We start from the raw sequence: 11,132 nt of genomic DNA, 5'->3' as shown, positions 1-11,132 counted from the left end.
TAAAATATTCACAATTTAAAGTTATAGTAACAAATTAACCTTAACGATAGTTGAAGCAACTCTTCTCAACATGACATAAAAAGAAGTATTAGACACTTGTTGCAGTCATTTTATGAACTAAAATTTACCTAAAAAGAGAATTTTGGAATGTGTGGTCTTAAATATCCATGAAATTTCCATGTGCATAAAAGCATGTATGATAAAATAAAATGTTCATAGCTAAATTGTTTTGTACTATAGAAAGACGGCGTTCTTTTTAAAACTGATTAATAAAGAAATAGTACCATATAAAATAAAACATAAGGTTAATATTGAATTTAACGGGATGAATAAGAAACAAAAGCTTTTCATGCGAACAAATAAATGTGTTCTCTACTAATTCCCTAAGATGATTTTTCAATATTCAGAATTAATAAGAGAATCAAAGAAATGTAGAAGAAAAATGAAAGGTTGTTAGGCTCTAGTAGTGTGTTTTGCAATCTAGCTTCTAGCGGTCCAATACATTTTTTGTCCTTTGGAAATTAATGTAGACGCTACAACTGTACTGTCTTTAATTTCAAACGTGCACTCTAACCCCTCTCCTCTTCTTACTGATTGCAGGTACTTGTTCAGCACGCTGCATGAGCCTCTACTCAAACATGCATGTTTACTAGTACTAGCAAAATATGAGACTACCCTCGTAGATACAAAAATGCTGCTCTTGGATTCGCCACCACCTTTTGTATTGGACGTGTACCAAGCGGACCTACAAGGAATAGCTACTAAGCGCCTAGTCAATGCTTCTCTTCTTTATCCTACTACCACCACTGTAACTTCACCACAAGCAATGACTAGTGTTAGACATAGTTTTAATCCACTGATGGATAACACTAGTATGGATCCCAATGGGACTCTCACAGTAGTGTTATGTAGTAACAATGTAACTATGGCGCACGGCAGGCCTACTGCTACTACCTCCTTGTATCTGTTCTTTTTATTTAGCTATCTAACATAAGCTCTATCTTTCCTGGCAAAAAAAAAAGAAAGATCTTTTGAGGATGATCGCAAATGCTTTTTTGTATAGCATGTTTGACCAAATTTCTAAAATTAGCTTATTGTGAAAAGTGTTTTTTAAAAAAGCGTTTTTTAAAAAGTATTTTTTGTGAGAAGCAATTTGTGTTTGACTAATTAATTTAAAAATCACTTTTGAGCAGCAATTAGTGATTGACCAAGCTTTTAAAAAGTGTTTCTAAGTGTATTTCTTAAAATTACTTTTCAAAAAAAAAATACTTTTAGGAAGAAGCTATTTTTCTCTACTTCTCAAAAACTGCTTCTATTCCTACTCAAAGTGCTTTTTCCCTTCTAGCTAAAAAGGGTCCCTTTCTTACTTGATTGAGACCGAGAGGGGGCGTCAGAGGGAGGGACTCAGAGCGAGTCTAGGTTCTTGCAGGATCATTGGATTCGAACCTACGGCCAACCTGCTTCTTACCTGCTGGGTTAGGTGTCCGGGTTAACATCATGTAATAAAGCACATGCTAATACAAGCCGACCAGAAGAAGCAAGGCTTTGATTACTAGATCCCGGACACAATCTTCCTAGAGACGGGAGAGTTTGGCCAAACACCTTAACTTTCAAAAAAAGTATTTTTGACAAAAAAAAAAACTTTTGGGCAGAAAAAGTCTTAGCGAAACATGCTGCTAGTAATTTTAAGAGCATGTTTGGAAAGCCACCTGGAATTGAATTTGAGTGTAATTGAGTGTAATTACACAGTTTGATATGTTTGTCAGGCCAAGTAATTACTTGGTCATCACGGAATTGGGTGTAATTAAAGAGGTGACTATCTCCAATTCTCAAGGAAAGGTGAGAGTTGGTGGTAACTATACTTTGTAATTAAAAGGTTTCTTTTTAATTTCTTTCCTTTTTATTTATTTTCTTTACAACTTTTTATTTCCATTATTTTAATTTCTTTTTATTTTAATTATTTTATTTTTACTTTTTAATTTTAAAATATATTTTTCTTTGTACATTATTTATCTTTTATTTCTCTACCTTTACTTCTTGTGAATCCATGTAACTGTTCGTATATTTTATTTTCTATTTTTTTATTTTTTTTCATTTAGTGTAATTGCGTTATTATTCTAGTTTTTTGAAACTATGCCTCCTATATTAAAAATAATGAGTCATCAACAAATTGACATATAATCGGTGATGTCATACGTAGAATTTCGTTGTTGAATGAGGCTATAAACTTATTATGTTTTCTAATCTTAAGTTGTATTGGAACTTATTTTTATTATATTGGAATTTGACATATGTTAAACTTTTTGTTTGGGGTTTTAAAATTGTGTTATATTTATGGTTTCAATTTACTTCTTTTAGTAGTATTGACTTGTTATTTCACATTGCACGTTGTTCATTTGTTGGTTAGAATTGATAGATTAGTTTTGTCAAATATTTGAATAATGTTATGACATATTTATAAATATTAATTTATTTTATCAAACATGCATTCCGTGGTGTTATTACAAAACGTACGTTTTTAGTTTTATAATTAATTAAACAAAATATTATTAATTTGCAAAATATATCAATTATTTTTCAATATTAGTTATAAATATATGATTACTAATTAACGTATATTAAATAAAAAATATACATCTTAAATACCAAATCTTATATTATTTATACTTATAAAAAATTATTTATAGGCATATGTTTACTGTATTAACTTTTAAATTTTGATAGTTACTTCATTTAAAATTTAATCTAACTGTGCAATTACACTCGTGCACCCAAACAAGACGCTTGTAATTATACTGTAATTACGTTATGACAAACAAACATGTCATCGTAATTACTATATTGTGTAATTACTAGGTTATGTAATTACTACCTTAGTAATTACACCAATTTCAATTACCTGGTAATTGGTGTAATTACTAGGGTAGTAATTACACACCCTAGTAATTACACAGTTGTAAAATTACAACGACCTGTTTGTTTGTCATAGCATAATTATAAGTTTACTGTTTGGTTGCACACGTATAATTACACGATTAGATTAAATTTTAAATGAAGTAATTATCAAAACTTAAAAGTTAATATACTAAATATATGCCTATAAATTTTTATAAGTATAAATAATATTATATTTGGTATTTAAGATGAATATTTTTTCGTGACTATACATTAATTAGTAATCATATATTTATAACTAATATTGTAAAAATAATTTATTTATATTTTTCAAATAAATAATATTTAGTTTAGATACTTACGAAAACTAAAAATATATGTTTTGTAAGAAAACTAGGGAATTCATGTTTGATAAAATAAATTAATATTTATAAATATAGTGTCATAACATTATTCAAATGTTTGACAAAACTAATCTACCAATTTTAACTAAAAAATAAACAGTATGCAATATGAGCCAATACTAATAAAACGAGTAAATTGGAACCATGAATATAACACAATTTCAAAATTCCAAAAAAAAAAAAAAGTTTAACATATGTCAAATTCCAACATAATAATAATAAATTCCACTACAACTTAAGATTATGAAACATAATTAGTTTATAACAATATTCAACAATGAAATTCTACTTTAATTGCATCACCCATTATATGCCAAGTTTGTTAATGAATCATTATTTCTAATATTAGTAGGTGTAGTTTTAAAAAATATAATAATATAATAAATAAAAAATAAAATATAAGCAATTACATGAAATCACAAGAAGTAAAGATAGAGAAATAAAAGATAAATAATGTACAAAAAATATATATTTTAAAATTCCAAAGAAATTAAAAAGTAAAAATAAAACAAAATAAAATAAAATAATAGAAATAAAAAGTTATAAAGAAAATAAATTAAAATAAAAACAAAAAGGAAAGAAACTAAAAGGCAACCTTGTAATCATACAGTGTAATTACCACATTCTCACCTCCTCCTTGAGAATTGAAGAGTGTAACTACACCTCTCCAATTATACCCAATTCTATTACTTGGCCAAACAAACATGCCAAACTGTGTAATTACACCCAATTACACACGAATCCATTTTCAAGGTGGCTTTCCAAACTTGCTCTAAATGTTTGCTTCCACTCCTTTCATTTATTTATCTTCTTAAATATTTCTTACGTGAGGGAATGAAGAGATCGATAAGAATTATTTATTGCGTGGAAAACTCCCACTAATACCACTAGGATTGAAGGCTATCACGTAGCGATGATTAATAATTAATTATTGAGGTGACCTACACTTTAGGTAAGGAACAAACTACAACATTATTAATTGCAGAACAGAAAGCTACCCTAATCTTTTACTTTGTTAATCTTCTAGTTTGCCTATAAATATTGGGAGATGAGTGCATGAGTTCATATCAACTACTATCATTTTCAATATCACTCTTTTATTTTGTGAGATTAGTATCTCTTATTTTACAACTAAATTTATAGCTTCCCAATTCTTACCCTATGGAATCATCTAAAATTGAACAATTTCTAGAAGGCAAAACTATTTTCACTACGGGTGTCACTGGTTTCCTTGCAAAGAGTGCGGATACTCTCTCCCTTTCCCCCCTGCTCTCTTTCTCTCTATACGTACTGATATATAATTCGAATGTTTTTACATCATCAATGTAATTTAATTAGGTTATTACGTCTATTCCAAATTACTGTACCTGTTGCCATGGATATGTCAATTAAAAAAACTATACGTCCTTTATTTTGTAATGCAGTTCTAGTGGAGAAGATACTCCGAATTCAACCAAACGTGAAAAAGCTATTCCTTTTACTAAGAGCTTCGGACGCCAAATCAGCCGGAATACGCTTTAAAGATGAGGTACTAAACATCTGTTTTTTATTTTTTTTACCCTTCAGATTTTGAATATTGCTCGCTAGTACCAGCTTAAATAGATCATTTGATTTGAAAAAGAACTAATGTTATGGTAAATATGTAAAAAATTTATTACTATTGTTTGTTTCTATTTAATGAAAGTCTAAACTTGAATTACCCAGATTTATATCCATTAAGTGTATTTGTTTTCTGTTTTAATTTTTTGTCGATCACTTATATTTATTTTGGTCTTATATAGACTTTTAAAATTATCTTCTTCTTCTTCTTCTTTTTTTTTTTTTTTTTTTTTTTAATAGTGATGGTGTTTGACCATGCACCTCTACTATTTTATTGTCGGATACTTATGTGTACCTCTCACCACCATAAATAAAGAATAACTACCTATATCATCAAGGTCCTTCACTTAAAGATTCATGTGAAGGTGACATTTTACCGTTACTTTATTCATTATCACTGCACATTGATCATCACCAGCCTCCACTCTATAGCCACCAACACCAACCACCTCTATCTCTAGCAACCACCGTCACCAACCAAATCTACCGCTAGCCACGCCACCTAGCTAGCACCTCTATCGTCAGTCTCCACTATACAATCATCACTATAAACCACAATCACAACCAACTCCACCAATCACCACCACCATCAATCACCACTGACAACTATATATACCATCACTAACCACCTTCGAAGCGAGCCACCCCACCAACAGGAACCAATATACTAATATCACCTTTGTCAACCACTTTTGTGCACCATCATATACCGTCAGTCACTTCGGTCAACCATAATTACCATCAGCCATCACCTCACAAGAATCACCGTACGTCGATCACCACTACCGTTAGCGTTATAAAAGCCGATCGGAAGGTCTGTGAAATTATTCTTTTATTTTCTACCTTGAGATGAAGTTCAGAAGTTAGAAATTTAGAAGTGATAATGTTGCACCAGAAGTTAATTATACTAGATTAGCTATGACTCAGCTGCATGTTGGCCTTAGAGTAGTCTGTCGAACTAAAAGACAGGAGTGACCCATAATCATTGACGAAGAGGAAGGCTTGGAAAGGGATCAAACATATTGAGGAGGGGCTTTCACAAGCTGCTTCTTTTTTTTTTTTTTTTTATATATATATAGATTGGATACTACATATTTCATGGCAACTATTAACTTATGTATCTACATACCACATGCATTTAATCCATCTAATTTTGTAACTAGAGTAGTGGGAGCTATCTCTCATGGTCACTATAGGTGTTGGTAGTATAACAACCCCTTTGCTCAAATGTAATTGCTGGCTTTTTTTTTTGGAGATGAATAAAATGCTCAGTTGATTTTAAACAAAAAATATAAATTACCTATATGAGAGAAGTTATTTTCTTGAATGCGTTAATGTGGAGAGAAAGACAATAATATATTATAAGTTTTATTCACAGATTTTGCAGGCTGAATTGTTTAATGTTCTAAGAGAAAAGTTAGGTGTAGAGCTAAACAATCTCATAAAGGAGAAGGTATTTCCAGTAGCTGGTGACGTTTCGTTTGAAGATTTTGGAATTGAAAACATGGAAATGAAAGATGAGATGTTCAAAGAAATTGATACTATCATACACTCAGCTGCAAGTACCAGATTTGAAGAGAGGTAGTTGTTGTAAAATGGAAGTATTTTAATGCATGATATTTGATTTATTCCCCCCCCCCCCCCCCACAATATTTTTCACTATTTTTCCTTTTTTTTCCCTCTTGCAGGTATGATATTGCCATGAAAACCAATGTCTAGGTGCAGTCAATGTCCTCAAATTTGCTAAAAGATGTGCAAAGTTGAAAATTCTTGTTCATGTATCCACTGGTCAGTTTTAAATCATAAGATTCATTATGATACTTATGTCAATAATCTAATTAATTACTTCAGCATAATTATGAGAAATATTACACCAAGTATGACAATTTTTATCTATGACTTTGTTTATTTATATCTTTATTTTCTAAGCTTCTTGAAACTTGTAATATTAGTAGGCGTTTGGACATAAAAATTGTAATTTTTGAAAAAAAAAGTAAGTATTTGGCATTAAGTTGAAAAATGGTATTTAAAATTTAAAATTATGTTTGGATATGCATTTCACTTGAAAAAATGTTGCTGTTTTATGAGTGGGGAAAAAGTTTTTCTGAAAATTTTGAAAAAATGGTCAAAACGACTTTTTATCTTTTGAAAAACTCATTTACGAAAAATTTCCAAAAACTTGTAAAATTTTATGGACAAATATACTTTTGATTTTTTTTTTTGAAAAAAATATTTTTTTTTAAATGGACAAACGGGGCCTTAGTTTAATCTTTTTCATTCTTCCTGTTGCAGCTTATATTTGTGGGGAAGGGGAAGGAGTTATACCAGAGAAATCATTCAGATTAGGTGAGGCACTCAACAAAGATTTGTACTTAGACATTGATGTGGAGAGGAAGGTGATCGAGGACAAACTTAAAGAACTTGAAGCTCAAAATTTGACATCAAAGGAAGTGACAATGGCCATGAGATATCTAGGCATTCAACGGTTTGCAAAAGTCTTAACACAATATAGCGAGCATTTCTTAAATAATATTTTAGCCTTTTTAAGATTTCACTTATATATACTGAAAATGTAGAAAAAATAACAGTATCAGTATATAAACGTTAAACTCAGATCTTTATTGATGCAACAACTTCATAGCAATTATTTTACAACAACAACAACAACCCTTCAGTAAGATTTCACAAGTGGGGTCTGGAGAGGGTAGTATGTACGCGGATCTTACCTCTACCCGAGGGGGTAGAGAGGTTGTTTCCGATAGACCGTCGGCTCAAGACGACGAAAAGAGATATTCATCAGTACCATCAATAAAAAACCATAGAAATAATAACAACATAACAAGAACCAGTAAATAAATGGAAAGCGAAAATAATAACCAGTAAATAGGCCTGACACTATTAAAATGAAAGAGTAGTGTAAATACAACATTGACCACTAGCAGTCTAATACTAAATCCTATCAGCCCAGCCTCACACTGGTAGACTAAATATGCTCAACTACCTCCTAACCTACAACCTTAATGCTCGACCTCCACAGCTTCCTATCGAGTGCCATGTCCTCGGAGATCTGAAGCCTCGCCATGTTCCGCCTGATCATCTCTCCCCAATACTTCTTATGCCGCCCTCTACCTCTCCTCGTACCCGCCAATGCCAACCGCTCGCACCCCCTTACCGGGGCATCCAAGCTTCTCCTCTATACGTGCCCGAACATTCTGAGCCTCGTTTCCCGCATCTTGTCATCAGTGGGAGCCACGCCCACCTTCTCCCGAATAACTTCATTCCTAATATTATCTATCCTAGTGTACCCGCACATCCACCTCACATCCTCATTTCTGCTACTTTCATCTTCTGGGCATGTGTGTTCTTAACTAGCCAACACTCAGTCCCATACAATATGGCCGGTCTAACCACCGCTCTATAAAATTTACCTTTGAGTAGCGGTGGCACTTTAGTGTCACATAGGATTCCAGATGCTAACCTACGTTTCATCCACCCCACCTCTATACGGTGTGCGACATCCTCATCGATCTCCCCATCCTTCTGGATAACTGACCTAAGGTACTTGAAACTGCCTCTCTTAGAAATGACCCGTGATCCAAGCCTCACGTCCATGTACGCTTCCCTCGGCTCAGCACTAAACTTGCACTCAAGATATTCCGTCTTCGTCCTGCTCAACTTGAAACCCTTAGACTCAAGGGTCTGTCTCCAAACCTCCATCCTCTCGTTAACAACACTTTGCGTCTCGTCAACTAGAACAATGTCATTAGCGAATAACATACACCGTGTCACCACTCCTTGAATATGGTGTGTCAGTACGTCCATCTCCAGGGCAAATAAGAATAGGCTGAGCTTAGATCCTTGATAAAACCCTATAACAACCGAAAAATGCTCAGAGTCGCCTCCCGCTATCCTAACCCGAGTCTTAACTCCATCATACATGTCCTTAATTGCCTTAATGTAAGCAACCGACACACCTTTAGCCTCTAGGCATCTCCAAAGAACCTCTCTCGAAACCTTGTCGTACGCTTTCTCCAGATCAATAAACACCATGTGCAGATCCTTCTTCCTATCCCTATACTGTTCCACCAACCTCCTAATAAGGTGGATAACTTCCGTAGTAGAATGATCCGGCATAAACCCGAACTAGTTGTCTGATACAGACATTGTCCTCCTCACCCTCACCTCTACTATCCTCTCCCAAACATTCATGGTATCAATAATTTGATACCCTTATAGTTGTTGCAACTCTGGATGTCACCTCTGTTCTTGTACAACGGGACCACCGTACTCCACCTCCACTCATCCGGTATCCTCTTCGTCCTGAAAATAACATTAAACAACCCATTCAGCCACTCCAAACCTGCTCTACCCACACACCTCCAAAATTCTACTGGAATCTCGTCAGGCCCGATAGCTCTACCCCTGCTCATCTTATGCATAGCCCTCATGGCCTCCTCAACCTTGATGCGCCTACAGTACTCGAAATAGCGATGACTCTCGGAATGCCCCAACTCACCTAGCACAATATCCTGATCCCCTTCTTCATTCAGAAGTTTATGAAAGTAAGTCTGCCATCTCCGCTTAATCTGGGCCTCTCCCATCAATACTCTACCGTCCTAGTCTTTGATGCACCTCACTTGGTCCAGATCTCTTGCCTTCATCTCTCTCGCCTTGGCCAGCCGGAATAACTTTTCCTCCCTGCCTTTGGCCCCTAGTATCTCGTACAGACGACTAAAAGCCCCAGTCTTAGCCTTTCATAGCAATTATTTTAATTACCCAAATTAACATGGCTTATATTGATCATTTAGGGCAACTTTGCATGGGTGGCCAAACACATATTCCTTCACAAAAGCAATGGGAGAGATGCTTTTAGGACATTTGAAGGAAAGTTTACAACTTGTTATAATATGTCCAACAATTATCACTAGCACTTGTAAAGAACCATTTCCCGGATGGATTGAAGGAGTAAAGTAAGTCTGTGATTTTATTTATTATTATTATTATTATTATTATTATTATTATTATTATTATTATTATTATTATTATTATCATCATCATCATTTGTTTTGCTTATAAAGCACAGCATATAATTAAGGCAGCATATGGTTATATATAACTTTGCAACTGCCTTACCCAAAAAAAAAAAAAAAATTTTTTTTGCAACTACTGCAGAACAGTGGATTCCTTTTTTCTGGCATATGGTAAAGGTATATCAAATGTCTTCCTTGGTGACCCAAACACAAATGTAGACCTGGTATGTGCTTTCTATACTTGTTCAATCCATACTCTCTAGTTCAAGTTACTACTATAATACATCAGTTGCATTTAATATAGCTATACTTTTCTAGGTTCGGAGTTTAAGGAAGAAAAAAGGAAAAGTGCCTTCTAAAATGGAACAGAAGAAATAATATTTTAACCTTTTGCCAATTACAGATTCCAGGTGACATGGTGGTGAATTCTATCCTTGCAGCAATTGTAGCTCATGGAAGTATTGAATCATCTCAAGAATTCATATATCATATCAGTTCGTCTAAAAGAAATCCCTTAAAACTTGTAAATGTTCCAATTTTCTTACTTCATTATTTCACCAAAAATCCATGGATCGACAAAGATGGGAACATCATCAAAGTGAAGGAGATTACAACATTTAACAGCATGGATAGCTTTCGAACATACATTTCAAGATATTATTGGCCATTGTTAAAGGTTTATTCTTGATACAACGTTTTTAATATCTGCACATTTTTATTTACGTAATTATTTATTCAATATCCCCCTCACTTGTGGGCTTAGATCTTTTATATACGAGCCGAACACAAGAAAATTCTTTTCTTTTTTTTATATAATGAGCGACATTGAAACTTAAACCTAGAACCTTTGTCTGTTTTGATACCATATGCGTTAAAATGCGTTATTATCTCAACCGAAGCTTAAAATGTTAGAGAGGTCAAACTTCTTATTTACTTAATTATTTCTTAAACATAATCAAACATGAAATACTCGAGTTCAGAAACTTGACTGGTTACATAATGAGTTCATATATGGTTTGGTTGTCTAGATTCACTACTAGAAATCCGGAATTAAGCGACCACAAAAAGCGACCAAAGTTGGTCGCTTATGGCCCAAAAAGCGACCAAAAAGCGACCAAAGTTGGTCGCTTATGGCCCAAAAAGCGACCAAAAAGCGACCAAACACGCCTGGTAGCTATATTGATGGTCCCTTTTATTTAGCGAC

At 33.5% G+C, this 11,132-nt stretch overlaps 1 pseudogene; it reads left to right on the top strand.

Moving 5' to 3' along the window:
- The first annotated feature begins 4,384 nt into the window (after positions 1-4,384).
- On the top strand, positions 4,385-10,699 carry LOC104234883 (fatty acyl-CoA reductase 3-like; annotated as a pseudogene).
- The last annotated feature ends 433 nt before the right edge of the window (positions 10,700-11,132 follow it).

Source organism: Nicotiana sylvestris, chromosome 11, assembly GCF_000393655.2.
Source record: "Nicotiana sylvestris chromosome 11, ASM39365v2, whole genome shotgun sequence".
NCBI lineage: Eukaryota > Viridiplantae > Streptophyta > Magnoliopsida > Solanales > Solanaceae > Nicotiana > Nicotiana sylvestris.
The sequence above is the reverse complement of the archived record's forward strand: the minus strand, read 5'-3'. Positions and strand labels throughout refer to the sequence as shown.